The sequence below is a fragment of the Pezoporus flaviventris genome, unplaced genomic scaffold (genome assembly GCF_033815535.1).
Source record: "Pezoporus flaviventris isolate CSIRO_AGI_PZ_B2104156 unplaced genomic scaffold, CSIRO_AGI_Pfla_v1 ptg000002l, whole genome shotgun sequence".
Taxonomy (NCBI): Eukaryota; Metazoa; Chordata; class Aves; order Psittaciformes; family Psittacidae; genus Pezoporus; species Pezoporus flaviventris.
The window spans coordinates 46,076,961-46,088,454 of record NW_026892550.1 but is presented as its reverse complement, the minus strand read 5'-3'; positions in this window follow the sequence as shown (position 1 = coordinate 46,088,454).

Here is an 11,494-nt window from a genome sequence, read left to right as displayed (position 1 = left end):
CCTAGAGGAATAAGGAAAACTAACTATTTTAGAATGTTTCATAATACAGGCCTCAAATTTCCATGTTCTGATATTGAAGCAGAAAATCCTTGATAGTGTCTTGTTCCAAAAGTTCATTTTTTGTGGGCAGCTCTCTGTCCCCAAATGCTTCTTCCAGCCTGTTGGAGTGTGCTGAATGTGGGTTCTGTTTTTCTCCAGAATAGGAGTGAGGACTAAAGATATTTCAATACTTCAGTTTGCTTTAGTGCTTCAAAATGGTTTGCTAAACAAAAAAACAACAAAAAAAAAAGACCAAGAAAACAAAACACACACCCTGAAACCAAACAACAAAACACAAAACCCACCAATTATCAGAGCAGGTAAGAAAAGAAGAAATACTGTCCAAAAACCAAGCTGGTTACTATAGTTTTTCACTTTTTAAGTACTCCACCAGTCCAACATCTTCTCCAATCTGACTTCTTAAATACAAGCAAGAAGCACCGATATTATTGTCAGTCTTTTCATTCCTAGTTGTACCTATCCTCAGAATACTTATGCTGTGAAAGCACCCAGCATGCACAAGCTCCCAGACAATGCTTCTAGATCATTAGCAACTCCAAGCTTGAAGTAGTACAGAAATTAGAATTGATTCCTTTTAAAAGACAGAATTTGGCTATGGCTTTATATTAAGATTCATGTCATATGGCATTATAATTTATACTACAATATAGCACATTCACTGATTCAGCTAGGGTTTGAAGTAAAGCCTAAAGTCTAAAAAACTAGAAGTTTCTATTTGAGTTGCATTACTCAAGTTAGAGTGAAAAATGCAAGCTTGCCTTTTATGAGAAGTGCGAGCCTTTTTTTATAAAGCCTCAACATATTAACATAAGCACCCAAAGGGGAATCCATTATATCCTAGGCAACTCAGACATTAGAAGTTGGAAGAATGCTATTCTGATTGTGACATGACTTTAACGTGTTAAACCAGAAATTGGGGGGGGGGGGGGATGGCGGGGGGAGAGAGAGGCGGGGAAAATGAAGTTTCCCAGGAATTTTCGTCTAAAATGACAATTGAAAGCTTTAAAGAAGAGTTGTGCAGAACACTTACTTACATATGTCATGGGTACCAATGTTCTTGTTGTTTGTTTTTTTAATATTTAAATTTCTAAACTGTAGCCTGAATGTTACAAATATATTAATTGTCCACATCTGCACTATCACAAGGCCTCATGAACACTGAGAATACAATAAGATCCAAGATTTCTAATAGTCCTCTAATTGTAGGACAACAAACCATACATATTACCCAGTTACTTTTAGGCTCCCAGCTTGTGTACCCAGTCTCCACCTTTATAGCCTGTTATGCCCCATTTTTGCTCATGGGCTATTTTTGCTACGTGAAAGGGGCTGGCATACCTATCAGCTGAAGATATATTAGAACTTTTTTCATTACTACATATCGAGAGAACATGCAAGTGAAAAGCAACTAAAAAAAAAAACCCAAACCAATAAACTCCAAACAACCAAACAAGGAGGGAAAGGGAAAAGCCTTGATTGATAGAAAGCAAAAGTGACAGTGTATATACACTCTTAGTGTGCATGATCCTCTCCAACCACAGTTTGTATGGGCTAAACATATTACACTTCTTTGAAGGCAGTCAGAGCTCTGCCTTCCTAGATTTTCCCAAGGAATTTGAATGAAACAGGTGTAGAGACAGTACCAGTAAGCCTGACTCCCCCAGACATCTGAATCAAGCCCAATAAGATTTCCACAATGATTAAGATTAAAATATATATATATATTCAGAGGGAATTACAAGCATACAAGGCAGATGACCAAAGTGGATGGCAAAAGAGAGCTAGGGTTAAAACAGTGAGGCATTTTGGCAAAGCTGGCATTGAAATAAAACACCAAGGTCTTCAGGCATCAAGATGAATATTACATAACTGCTAAGAAATAAAGGTAGGGTATTAGCAATTTAAGGAAACTAAATATATACACAAAACCCAAAATAAATCTGTGTCACTGCTAGAAAGGAGAAGGGCAGGTTGCCTCCAAGCAGACAGTTCAGCCTTAGAAGGAAGTATCAAGAGTCTCTTGGTCACTGAGGCAGTGCTGCCTTTTGAGAACTACAGGTTCTTTCTCAAGATACAATCTCGGAGGGCTTTTCAGGTTTGAAACAGATACTCCAGATCCTAGTCAGGGATTTTATCCTGGGAGTCTGCCTTTCAACTTAAGAACCTCATAGCAAAGTCAGAGCTGTCAAAGTTCCATTGGCATTAATTTGAATGTGTCCTTTACAAATGGACCTTTACAAAATGACCCCAGTTACTTTGCATGATTTATTGCCTTTACCATTCTATCAGTTTTTCCACCAGTCATGAGTTGAAAGGTCTTTCCCAGCCAAAGAAGTTTTTTAGTTTGCTTTCATTACTTCTGAAGCAGAATATAAGCTTTTGGGGAAATGGTGTGGGTCAATATCCAACACCACCATCTCCCACTCCACAGAAATTACACTGTCAGAGCAATACAATTCAGCATTACGGTTCCAAGATTCAAGCTCTTAAATTTGCAGTTAGATTTCTCCCACTATATGTTGCAGTTTTCTTTTGCCTTTATGCGTCAGACAAAGAGTGACAGTGTTCACATGCTTGAACTAACATTGCATTATGTGGATGCTTTTTCGTGGCTTTATGTAGTGGTGTGTTACCATAGAAACTAGTAAAGAAAATTACCCTTATGCATCTTATTGGATGTTTCTCTAGTGAATATTTTTTTGAGCCTTGGTGCGACTAAGTAACTGAAAAACCTTAGTTCACCTTATTCTCAGGAAGCAAGGTGGAGGGCATAGGGAATTCCTGTTAGGAAGTCCTCCCTGTTGAAACCAATACTTTTCTCTTTGCTCCTAAGTGTTAGTTTTAGTTTATTTTCCTTCCTCTCCAAGATCCTGTCATAGTCTTTTTCTTCTTATCTGGTTTGGTCTGTTTAAAAAAATCTGTTTAGAATCAAATGGACCTGTGAGGAATTGTATATTTTTACAGCAAGAGAGCAGAAAGGCTTCTAAAAGATATAGTAATAGCAGGTCCACAAGGGTTTACCTATAAAATTTTAAATTAGATTTCATATATATGTGTGGACATGCCCATGGGTGTTAGAATAGTCACAGATTTGGACATTTTTCCACATTTGGCTATTAGAGATCAAGAATTTGTGTCCTGAAGCTATTATAGGCTGAAAAAGAGAGAGGTCAAAACTGAGAAGAGTAACACAGATGAAATAACTACCCCAGCTCTACACACCTAGTTATAAACAGAACTAAAAAACCAAATTCACACAGTCTTAATTTGTAGTTAAAGTTCTCTCCATTATACTACACTAAGTAACAGAAGAAGTAATCCACTGACTTCATTAGGCATTAGTCATGCTTCAAAATGAAAATCAGGTCAATAGAAGGAAGGTGACAGGCAAGTAAGAATAGACCAATATGAATAATAGGTCAATAAACATAATGAACTAAGGGATTCAACCAAAACCAACACAATATTGTTTAATGGGTGCAAAAGTATTGAACTCCATAACATAACCATCTCCCAGTAATAAAAATTTCAGCATTAAAGTGTAGGACCACAATGACTTACCAAAGCATGCTCTCAGATGGGTTTATTGTAGCATTCCTTTGCTAGCTACAGCATTTCCATCATTTGTGCAGTCAAGTCTTAATTTTGTACCCTCAAATCAAGTAACAAGCACAAACTACTATAAATTAAAAAAACAAAAACAAAAACAAAAAAAAGCCACAACCAAACCCCACCAAGATAACACGTAATTCAGACCACAGTGTTGCCACCTCTTTATGTTGTCTCTGCATTAAATTCTTTTTTTAGCTTCTTCCGAGTGTTACTTGATGAAGACCCTTGATACCAGCAGAGATAACAACTGCAGTTTTACCCTCACCTTTTAAGTCTCAGGGCTTACAGTATGATCTGATAATTAAATCAGGCACAGGTGAAACAGTTCTTAAAGTTTTCTGTGTCTTAAACGGTCAGAATACTTTACATTACAAATAGAAATTTGTAACAAAGTATAAAAGAAAATAAAAAGGAAAGAGAGAAATAAAGAAGACAATTATTAAAATAACTGCTGTAATTTAAAGCAGAACTTGTAACTAGCTGGTGTTGCTAACAAGAGCGCACATCAGTGTTATGCAGGAGTATAGAGGTAGATGTATTCCTCTAAAATTGTGTAACAACCTCTACGTAACATCAGAGGTTGGCCGAAATAGTGCATGTAGATTTAATTATGCACCAAATTATTTAACTTGCATTGAGTCATTATATGCAGGATTTTTCTGAATGAAACTTGATTCTTGACATATTTCACGTTTGTCATTAAAAGAGGTGAACTCAAGGAACTATGTTCATTATTACTGCTTTCCAACACTTGAAAAATCTTTGAGATCAATTTTCTTTTATCTTATCGTAGTATTTTTTCCATCTGAAACTATGAATCAAGACTTAGCTCATTCTCTTATATGTACTTTTCTAAAGCAGAATTAATAATATTTTTAGAGTTACTACAACATAAAACGTTTTAAATAACAATACCTACCAAACAACTTAGGGATTACTTTGCTATTTCCTGAATATTGTTTCACTCTGAGTAACATGAAGCTTTTGAGATATTTGTGCAATAGGAAATAAATTCCTGTCCTATTGTTTCATAAAAGATGATAAAGATTGACAGGAAAGTAAGAAAATGCATATAGCAACCATGAAAAAATCCTTGAGTACTTTGCAGATTATCACAATACAGAGACTAAGCTGTCCATTGTTTTGAACAAAAAGTCAAGCTTCATAGAAGTGCTGTCAGGTAGGAAAGTTTTCTTAGCTCCCAAATACTTTATGTAAATGGTGTAAATTTGAAAGAAACTTCCTCTTTATTACACCTGAATCTAATTTGACATTTCTTTAGCTGCATTGAGTAGAAGGCTGATAATACTGTAATTTAAATTCACAGAAAAATGTCAGCGTTCTGTACAGATACAGGCTGGTATAACGCTGTCATAGATTAAAAATTATTCTTCTACTTACATAATAATAATATATTTCTGTTTTATTTTTCCTTGGCTCATATATATATATATATATATATATATATATATATACATAAAGTCAAATAACCTATTAAGTTTCATATTCCTGCAAGGAACCCAAATGATAGAAAGAATACTCTGTACACCACCGAAATGGAGCAGCTACTGAACAATGTATAGTAACAGTAAGAAACAGCTTAGAGTACGACATCTTTTTAACAGGATTACTTGCAGGGTAACAGACATGTAAGTACTGTGAAATGAGCTACAGTCATTCCTAGATGCAGAATTGGAGGCCAAGCTGAGGCCTCCTTCAGAATTGGGACTGAAAATGGTATATTGCTAGTGATTAAGAAAAACCAAACACAAACCAAATAAACCTGCTGGACTAAGAATGCAGCCCATAGGAATTATTTACATACAGGAATAAGCTGAACTTTGTTGGTCACTAGACTATCAGTTATGACAGGATTAGCAATCACTTTGGTCTTCATACTTCTTTTATTAATAGAGCACTGTTAGTAATAACAAGTACTTTCTAGCCTTACAAATGTGATAATTTGCTTATTTCTTCTGTATTTGAATCGAAGTAATATTAATGATTTTGGTCTTTGAAGGTTAAGACGCTCATTTAAACACACTACAGGAAAAATGAGTAGTAGAGGAGTTTTATAATCTCCCTTGAAACACCGTGATGGACAGTATACAAATGTACACATAAGCAAAAGAATATAGCAGAACAAGAACCTGAAGAGAAGGAAAAATAAAATGAGGCCTAATTTTAATTATGGAAATTACTATTTTCACACTAAGAACAAGTGGGGAGTGAAGCAGGGAACTGAGAAATGTTGTGGATGTAAAATACTTTGATACACAGGAGACAAGGAATTTGCGAAATGCAAAACCAGAATGGAAATGTGGATTTTTTTTCCTGCACACAGTAGAATTTTTGCATATACCTTGGACATGGAGAAGGTTGAGGTTTTCAACAATTTTTTTTGCCTCCATCTTCACTGGCAAGTGCTCCAGCCAAGCCACCCAAATTGCCGAAGGCAAAGGTGGGTAATGGGAGAATGATGTTTTCTTACCTGCTGGAAATAAACACCAGGCTCGACACCATCTAAAGAACCTGAAGATGCACAAATCCATGGGACCTGATGAGATGCATTCACAGGTCCTGTGGGAACTGGCAGATGAAATTGCCAAGCCATTGGCCATCATATTTGAGAAGTCATCTTAGTCTGGTGAAGTTCCCACTGACTGGAAAAGGGGAAATATAACCCCCATTTTTAAAAGGGAAAAAAAGGAAGACTAGGGAACTACATGGTGGCCATTCTCACCTTGGTGCCTGGCAAGATTATGGAGCAGGGACACCTGGAAACCATGCTAAGGCACATGGACAATAAGGAGATGATTGTTGACATCCAACACTGCTTCACTGAGGGCAAACTGTGCCTGACAAATTTGGTGGCCTTCTATGATAGGGCTGTGGGGTTGCTGGATAAGGGAAGAGCAACTGACGTCATCTACCTGGACTTGTGCAAAGCATGTGATACTGGCCCCAAGTCTTTAAATTGGTGAGGCATGGATTTGACAGATGGACCACTCAGTGGATAAGGAATTAGCTGGATGGTCACACTCAGAGAGTTGTGGTCACCAGCTCAAGGTCTAAGTGGAGATCAGGAAGAGTGATGCTCCGCAGGGGCCAGGGTTGGGACCAGCACTGTTTAACATCTTTATTGGCGACATGGACAAAGGGATCGAGTGCACCCCCAGTGTCTGATGATGACACCAAGCTGTGTGGTGTGGTTGACACACTGGAGGGAAGGGATGCCATCCAGAGGTACCTTGATAGGCTCAAGAGATGGGCCAGTACAAACCTCATGAAGTTCAACAATGACCAGTGCAAGGACCTGCACCTGGGTCAGGGCAATCCCAAGTACAACTACAGGGTGGCTGGAGAATGGACTGAGAGCAGCTCTGAGGAGAAGGACTTGGGGGTGTTGTTGTTTGACAGGAAGCTTAACATGACCCTGCAATGTAGGCTTGCAGCCCAAAAAGCCAAGCATATGCTAGGCTGCATCAGAAGCAGCATGATCAGAAGGTCAAGGGAGGTGATTCTCTCCCTCTACTTTTGTGAGATCCCATCTGCAGTACTGTATTCTGGGGTCCCACCACAAGAAGGATGTGGACCTGCTTGGGTGATTCCAGAGATGGCTATAAAGATAATCAGAAGGCTGGAGCACCTCTCCTATGAAGACAAGCTGAGACAACTGGGTGGTTTGGCTTGGAGAACAGAAGAAGACCTTACAAAAGTCTTCTAATACCTAAACAGGGCCTACAAGAAATCTGGACAGTGACACTTTACAAGGGTATGTTGTGACAGGACAAAGGGGAATGGTTTTAAACTGGAAGAGGGTGGATTTAGATTAGACATAAGGAAGAAATTCTTTACTATGAAGGTGGTAAGACACTGGAACAGGTTTCTCAGAGAAGCTGTGGATGCCCCATCACTGGAAGCGTTCAAGGCCAGGTTGAGCCTTTGGGCTTTGAGCCACCTGGGTTTGAGCCACCTGGCCTAGTAAAAGGTGTTCCTGCCCATAGTACGAGGGTTAGAACTAGATGATCTTGAAGGTTCTCTCCAGTCCAAACCATTCTATGAGTTCTGAAGAGGTGTTTATACTTAATTATTTGCACAGTATCAAATAGTTTCAATATACAATTCTCATCAGATGATTAAAGAACCTAGGGAAAAAAAGAATATAAATTTTCTATTTTGACAAATTGTTAACAGCACTGTCATAAAAGTATTTGTGCTTATTAAAGTGCAACATGTATTTCACCAAAAAAATTATGAACAAAAGTCAAAGAAATGTAAGATATTTCAAAGAAAAAAACAACACAGGCTCATAGAATAACACAGGATTTTTATTAACCAATTCTGTTTTGGCAGAAAGGAAAGAAAAAGTGTAAGAGCCCTTTATGTTCACTTCAAATATGGAAGTATCTGAATGTGCATCTCTACAGCAAAGTTTAAAATCAAAATTCTGTTACATATTTAAAAATAATATTTAATTTTTCCATCAAAAGTAAAAATAATACCAACTAGAAATAGGAACAAATGTCAATTAAATAATACCAATAGAATTACAGAGTACTGTTTTATGAACTGTCAAAACTCTTCAAAGTAACTCACAGAAATCAGTTAATCTGATTAAAACCCCCAACATAATGCTGCCTGTTATTCTTCAGAGACAACAGCATTTGTCTCCAAAGGCTAAGTATTTTTTTCAGTCAGTGCACAAAGACTGAATCTGAAACAATCGGGTTCTTATTGCACACATTACAAAACCTCAAAATAATTAAAAAAATGGGGTACTGTGATACTAAAATCAAAGGCAAGAATTGTGACTGAAACATTTTAAAATATTAAACGATATTTGTCTGTTAAATAAGAAAAAGAATTTAATTCATTTATGGCTTTGTAGGGTAAAACCACTAAAATTGCCAATGAACTTGTCCAATCAGAACTTATGCATATCTTACACATTTCTTTTTGGAACATATCTGCAAGTAAGGTACCTTGTGGCAAATATCATCAGTATTGTAAATCCTGTTGTCTTTTAAGTGCGTTATCTCTTAGAAAAAATATCCTCATTTCTGTCTTTTTAAATTTAAGTTACCATCTATCAGTGATATCCTGAAATTCTATATTCAGTGAAAAAATTTTTCATTGTCTTGTGTAGAACTTACTCTTTTGAATAATCTTCACCAGTGCATTATTTGTACTTAATCTTCAAGTGAATATTTTCCCCCTTTTCTCACCTTTGTTACTCTTTTAAAGCTTCTAATTCAAGTAATCTGTATAGTATTGCCAATTACATTTTTAAAATTACTTTCAGTAGTATATAACAATTGGCCTTGCAGTGTACTGTTATTGAAATTAAATAGATGTTTAGCAGTACATAATACAAAACACAATGACTTATTAACCCTTCAATTTCTATAGTGGTCAGTAGCTTAAAAAAAAATGCCAGCAAGGTACTCATGAACAAGTACACAATGAGAAAACAATCAAATAAGGTTAATGTCCAACTTTAACACATAAAGGAGAACAATTCAGTTAAAAAAAAAAAAGAAAAAAGAAAAAAAGCCTAAGGACTCTACTGGCCATTAATAGTAGTAAAGAACATGTACAATTTAAAAAAAATACTCAGAGTTGGCCTAATTTTAAATCAGTTTGAAATTCACATAGGTAAAACTGTTTATGGAGATATTTATGGCAAAGTTTTCTCATAAGAATTGTTGTCCTTCATTGGAAAGGAAAATCAGACTCATGACCCTATCAACTAAATGCAGCTCGATGTAGGTTCTGGGTCATGACTCTTTTCAATGGTTCCATACTGTTTAGAGTATGCCAATACATTGCGTAAGGGCATTACCATGGCTGCATGAAATACAATTACACAAACCTACTTCAGAGAGTCAGAAATAACAACACAAATTGCAAGGCTTTAGGGATAATTTTTTTTTTTTTTTTTGGTCTGAATTGTTTCTGTGTTACAATGCAATTGTGTTGCTCCACTTACACTTATCCTTCAGGTAAAAATAATACCCAGGTAATAAAAAGATGCAAGTTCACTCAGATGCTGTTTTTATCAAAATACCAAAGTACCCTTATCCATATTTTGTGGTGTTATGTGATCATTTTTTCGCATTTCTTGTTATTCCAAAGTATTTATTTTATAAATATTACTTCAGTATATTTCACAGAAAAAGCCTATGCACCACCACCTCCGCAACAGAAAAAGAGCTATCAGTCTGTCAACCTACCCTTCCATTAGATTTTTTCCAGCTACAAAACATCTGTTCTTCACTTACACGTTTTATATACTGTTGGCCCTCTTATTAAACAACATCAGATTACATCACTGATTAAGGACTTTGCTTATACTCTCCTTGTTATATTGATCACCCCTACATAACATCTGTAGAGTATGTACAAAACCTTTTTTTTTTCACACTCTTAACCATGGGAAAGAAATTGGAAGGTTTTTTTTTTTAAGAAAATAATGATTTGGAAAAAAAAAGGCTGATGGTATAGCAGGACAAGAGACTTGAGTAGAAGGTAGAAGGCTCTTTCTTTTCCTTTCTACTTATCTAGGGTTTTTGAAGAGTATTTATATATAGATATAAGTAAAAATACTTCTTATATGCCATAAGTTTCAAACAATAAACAAGAATGAAATCGTTTATGTCAATAAAAATATTATTTTTCATTACCTTTTCAAAGAAGTGGGATTTGATTCCTTTACTTTGATGGGATTATTCACGTGCTTAAAGTTAAGCAAAGAATTCTGAACCCTGTTGAAATCCAGTTTAAGTAAGAAAAAGAATACAAGCTAATTTGTAGTTCATATTAAGTCCTCATATAAAGTGCTTTGACATAATGGAAAATTAAAAATAAATAAAATTCTAATACTACTGTTGATACCCATATACATTTTAAACAAAGTCTTTTTCAATGTGATAACAGCAGGCTCAAATCAGGGAATATATTTGTTTATATAGGTGCTTAAGTAAGTTTGACAGTCTTCTGGGGTAGATGTAAACCAGCTGCAATGACAACTCACCAACAGAGTTGGAGCATTCAGTTAGGGAGTGTTTTTTTTTTTCTGTGAATGTAGTGCATGCTACTCTAGCAACAGCACAACAGTTCCGGAAGAAAATACTCAATATTTTGGTGATCAGATATTAAAAAATCCAGTGGGGCCTTCTTAAAGCAGAAAGGACACTGTGGTGCAACCTGTCTACATAGTCAGCACAAGTTCATACCTAGAGGGGATGTTTCTGAAATCCAGAGAGACACACTAAGGCTCACAATGCAAAATATAAGAAAATATTATTTGTGCACTAAAAAAACCTTCTCAGTGGAGTATTTTCTGCTCTATAGTCTCTATGGATTTGGAAAACCAATAGATATTCATCAGATTTTCACAAATTTTTAATAGTTAAGATCAGTCAGAATAGGTTTTCCATCCCCAAGAATCATACAGATACCTTCAGGTAAACTTACTGTTGCCCTGCTTTCATAGGACCAGGATTACTTCTGCTGAAATCCTCAACAGTCCTCCTGGTATACTTCAAGTACAGGCTTGAGGGCGAAAAAAACCCAAACAAAACATAACTAGGGTAATGATTTGCTGGTAATGAAGGTAAGAAAAAAGGCAAATCCAAAAACATTTCACAGCTATACAAAATGGAAGTGACAGCCATGGCTATTGAGAATCTCAGACTTATAGGAAATTCATACCAATAAAAGTATTTTTTTCTCTTTTTCAATTTTCATTAGATAAAGCACTAGTAAAATACGTATCACAGTGGATACATTCTCACAAGCTGGATAGATCATCAGTGAG